We start from the raw sequence: 5,846 nt of genomic DNA on the forward strand, positions 1-5,846 counted from the left end.
CGGTGGATCATTGCTGCGCTCGGGCGCAGAACATCCACTGTCGGAGTAACTGCGCTCGGAAGTAAAATAATAGATTTTCGTATTATAATAACGGTGGATCATTTCTGCGCTCGGGCGCAGAACATCCACTGTCGGAGTTCATGCGCCCGGGCGCAGTCCCTTATATGTAACGGTGGATCATTGCTGCGCTCGGGCGCAGAGAATCCACTGTCGGAGTAACTGCGCTCGGAAGTAAAATAATAGATTTTCGTATTATAATAACGGTGGATCATTTCTGCGCTCGGGCGCAGAACATCCACTGTCGGAGTTCATGCGCCCGGGCGCAGTCCCTTATATGTAACGGTGGATCATTGCTGCGCTCGGGCGCAGAACATCCACTGTTGGAGGAACTGCGCTATATAGTGAATTATTTTCTTATTTTATTAATAAAATGCAATATGCATGCGTATAATAACTAATATTTTCTTATTATATAAAAATAATATGCATGCTTATCATAACTAAACTCCGAGAAGTTAATTGCTATTAGTATAACCGAATTGACAGCAAATAATATATTTTCTTATTGTAATAACGGTGGATCATTTCTGCGCTCGGGCGCAGAACATCCACTGTTGGAGTAACTGCGCTCGGAAGTAAAATAATAGATTTTCTTATTAGGCCTATTATTTCTTATTAATAAATATACATGCGTATAATAACTAGTATTAGGCCTATTATAATAACTATAACTCCAAATTGACAGCAAAATATGCGTATAATAACTAATATTTTCTTATTATATTAATAAAAAATAATCAAAATAATAGATTTTCGTATTATAATAACGGTGGATCATTGCTGCGCTCGGGCGCAGAAGATCCACTGTTGGAGTAACTGCGCTCGGAAGTAAAAAAAAAAAAAGAGTCTAGAGTCTAATATAATATAATATGTTTTTTCTCATTTTACGTTTATTTTCTGTTTTCTTTCATCTACATTCTTTTCTTCTTTTGTCTTTTTTTTTCTTTCCTTTTTTTCCGTTCCCGTTTCCTTGTCGGTACTTTTCATGTAACCGCAATTGCTCTCTCAGATAATTCCTATTCAAATATAATTCTGATTGACACATGACCACTTGCAATTCGGCCTTTGTTAGTCAACAGATAAGTAGGTGGATTCCCAAACAAGCGGAGGGGGTCCAAAAATTAGCATAAGCGAAGATCAATGTCAATTTTAAATCCACGGCAGAGGATAATTATGCGCCGTCCTTTTGTGGTTAGAGATTAAAGGATGTCGCCGGCATCTAGGCTACACCAAGGCCTAGGATATATAGACGAATAAGGAAATCATAAACGCTATTTTCTTATTATGTTAATAAAATATAATATGCATGCGTATAATAACTAAACTCCGAGAAGTTTATTGCTATTAGTATAACCGAATTGACAGCAAAATAATAGATTTTCTTATTATAATAACGGTGGATCATTGCTGCGCTCGGGCGCAGAACATCCACTGTCGGAGTTGATAATAATAATAATAATAATAATAATAATAAGACATTTATTAAAAGCGCACTAATACACACAAAGCGGCCTCTAGGCGCTGAATACATAATACACATAATAATGAAAATAATACAGCATTTATAAAAATTACAATATTTATAAAAATTACAATACTTATCAATATACAAAATATGAGTTGATGCGCTCGGAAGCAAAATAATAGATTTTCTTATTATAATAACGGTGGATCATTGCTGCGCTCGGGCGCAGAACATCCACTGTTGGAGTATCTGCGCTCGGAAGTAAAAAAAAGAGTCTAGAGTCTAATATAATATAATATGTGTTTTTTCTCATTTTACATTTATTTTCTGTTTTCTTTCATCTTCATTCTTTTCTTCTTTTGTCTTTTTTTTTCTTTCCTTTTTTCCGTTCACGTTTCCTTGTCGGTACTTTTCATGTAACCGCAATTGCTCTCTCAGATAATTCCTATTTAAATATAATTCTGATTGACACATGACCACTTGCAATTCGGCCTTTGTTAGTCAACAGATAAGTAGGTGGATTCCCAAACAAGCGGAGGGTCCAAAAACTAGCATAACCGAAGATCAATGCCAAATTTAAATCCACGGCATACAAAACATTCAGAACAATACAGAACAATATCAATGAGGATAATTATGCGCCGTCATTTTGTGGTTATAGATTAAAGGAACCGATAAACGTGGTTTCATGTCGCCGGTATCTAGGCTACACCAAGGCCTACGATATATAGGCCTACACGAATAAGGAAATCACAAACGCAAACTCGGAATCAACTTAAATTTTGGGAATAACCTACTTTCGTGGATATCTATTGAAAAATTTCATAAAAAGAGGATGCTAGGATCACGAAATCCTCCTTTCATTGTTTTTGTGACATAATTGTGCATTCTACATTTAATTGTGTTTTATTGTGTGTTGCCGCAGCAACTCCGGCAGTGGATTCTCTGCGCTCGAGCGCAAAATGATCCACTGATATTATAATATTAAGAAAATATGTAATTTTATTTCCGAGCGCAGTTATTTCCAAAAAAAAAAAAAAAAAAAATGGCCGACCCTACTTGAAAGGTCCGTCCGCCCGTAGAACAGGGTTTCTTTTTCGGCCTTATCGGTTCCTTTTATCTATTAACCACAAAATGACACCTACTTATCTGGTGACTAACAAAGGCCGAATTGCAAGTGGACATGTGTCAACGGGGATCGATATAATGGGATAGGCATCGTAGTATTACGTAACACACCGAAAGATGTAGTTTAACTCTAGACAATAGGCGCCATATTGCAGGAGGGTTAGAGTTCATAGAGGAACGTTAAAGGTTAGTAGATTAGGTCACCCAGGCACCGGGCCAGGCACATCACTAATGTGTTTCACGAGTTGTAATACCGACAGGTAAAAACATTGATTTTGTAAAATTCTCCCGATTTTTTAAAATTACTAAATAAGGTTAGTACTTCAAACCATTCTTTGATGAATCTATGCAATATGACGGTAATTTTTGAAACATCTAAGAATCAATCTTAAACATCTTCATGATATTCATTTTTTGCGCATGGTCAAAGCATGCTCTTGCGCTATCCACAGACTATCCGGTGGAAACTTCAAAGCAACGATCATTCGTTAATATTTACAAAATAGCGAATGATGTAGTTTAACTCGAACAATAGCGTGACCGGCGTGACGTAGTTTTGGCATTGTTCCTATATGCACTTTCACCCTCCTGGTGTCAATCAGAATTATATTTGAATAGGAATTATTTGCGGTTACATGAGAAGTACCGACAAGGAAACGTGAACGAAAAAAAAAGATGAAGAAAAAAGAATGAAGAAGAAAGAAAACAGTAAAGAAATGAAACTTGTAAGACCAATAGCCCTAATAGTGATAAACTTCTCCGTAGCGCTAATATAATAAGTTTTATTATAATCTGAGCTTGCGAGCGCATTATATAGACCTAATAGTAAATATCAATACACTTCTCGGAGTTATAGTTATTATTATACGCATGCATAGGCCTAATAGTAATAAACTTCTCCGTAGAGCTATTACAATAAAAATATATATTATATAATAATAAGAAAATAATTTATTTAGCTTCCGAGCGCATCAACTCCGACAGTGGATTCTTTGCGCTCGAACGCATCAATGATCCACCGTTATTTTAATAAGAAAATCCATTATTTTGCTTTCGAGCGCAGACCTAATAGTAAATATCAATAAACTTCTCGGAGTTATAGTTATTATTATACGCATGCATAGGCCTAATAGAAATAATAAGAAAATACTTTATTTTGCTTCCGAGCGCATCAACTCCGACAGTAGATTCTCTGCGCTCGAACGCAGAAATGATCCACCGTTATTATAATAAGAAAATCTATTATTTTGCTGTCAATTCGGTTATACTATAGCAATAAACTTCTCGGAGTTTAGTTATTATACGCATGCATAATTATATTTTATTAATAAAATAAGAAAATAATTTATTTGAATTTCGAGCGCAGAAGCTCCGACAGTGGATTTTCTGCGCCCGAGCGCAGCAATGATCCGCCGTAATTTCAATAAGAAAATGTATTATTTTGCTTTCAATTTGGAGTTATAATAGGCCTAATACTAGTTATTATACGCATGTATATTTATTAATATAGGCCTAATGAGAAAATGTATTATTTTGCTTCCGAGCGCATCAACTCCGACAGTGGATGTTCTGCGCCCCCCGAGCGCAGAAATGATCCACCGTTATTTTAATAAGAAAATCCATTATTTTGCTTCCGAGCGCAGTTACTCCAACAGTGGATGTTCTGCGCCCGAGCGCAGCAATGATCCACCGTTATTATAATAAGAAAATCTATTATTTTGCTGTCAATTCGGTTATACTATAGCAATAAACTTCTCGGAGTTTAGTTATTATACGCATGCATAATTATATTTCATTAATAAAATAAGAAAATAATTTATTTGACTTCCGAGCGCAGAAGCTCCGACAGTGGATTTTCTGCGCCCGAGCGCAGCAATGATCCGCCGTAATTTCAATAAGAAAATGTATTATTTTGCTTTCAATTTGGAGTTATAATAGGCCTAATACTAGTTATTATACGCATGTATATTTATTAATATAGGCCTAATAAGAAAATATATTATTTTGCTTCCGAGCGCATCAACTCCGACAGTGGATGTTCTGCGCCCCCGAGCGCAGAAATGATCCACCGTTATTTTAATAAGAAAATCCATTATTTTGCTTCCGAGCGCAGTTACTCCAACAGTGGATGTTCTGCGCCCGAGCGCAGCAATGATCCACCGTTATTATAATAAGAAAATCTATTGTTTTGCTGTCAATTCGGTTATACTATAGCAATAAACTTCTCGGAGTTTAGTTATTATACGCATGCATAATTATATTTCATTAATAAAATAAGAAAATATTTTATTTGACTTCCGAGCGCAGAAGCTCCGACAGTGGATTTTCTGCGCCCGAGCGCAGCAATGATCCGCCGTAATTTCAATAAGAAAATGTATTATTTTGCTTTCAATTTGGAGTTATAATAGGCCCAATACTAGTTATTATACGCATGTATATTTATTAATATAGGCCTAATAAGAAAATGTATTATTTTGCGTCCGAGCGCATCAACTCCGACAGTGGATGTTCTGCGCCCCCCGAGCGCAGAAATGATCCACCGTTATTATAATAAGAAAATGTATTATATTGCTTCCGAGCGCAGTTACTCCAACAGTGGATGTTCTGCGCCCGAGCGCAGCAATGATCCACCGTTACATATAAGGGACTGCGCCCGGGCGCATCAACTCCGACAGTGGATGTTCTGCGCCCGAGCGCAGCAATGATCCACCGTTATTATAATACGAAAATCTATTATTTTACTTCCGAGCGCAGTAACTCCGACAGTGGATTCTCTGCGCCCGAGCGCAGCAATGATCCACCGTTACATATAAGGGACTGCGCCCGGGCGCAGCAACTCCGACAGTGGATGTTCTGCGCCCGAGCGCAGCAATGATCCACCGTTACATATAAGGGACTGCGCCCGCGGGCAGCAACTCCAACAGTGGATGTTCTGCGCCCGAGCGCAGCAATGATCCACCGTTATTATAATACGAAAATCTATTATTTTGCTTCCGAGCGCAGCAACTCCGACAGTGGATTCTCTGCGCCCCCGAGCGCAGAACATCCACTACCGGAAGTTCTGCGGAGGGGCGCAGGAGCTCCACTGGTGGATGACGTACATAACTCCCTCATTGGGATATTTTAGACGCTCGTTTCATCGCCAATATGAAAGACTTTTGCTTATAACTTGGCAACATGGTTAGTATATATT

This window comes from Amphiura filiformis, chromosome 2 (genome assembly GCF_039555335.1).
Source record: "Amphiura filiformis chromosome 2, Afil_fr2py, whole genome shotgun sequence".
In the NCBI taxonomy this organism is placed as follows: domain Eukaryota; kingdom Metazoa; phylum Echinodermata; class Ophiuroidea; order Amphilepidida; family Amphiuridae; genus Amphiura; species Amphiura filiformis.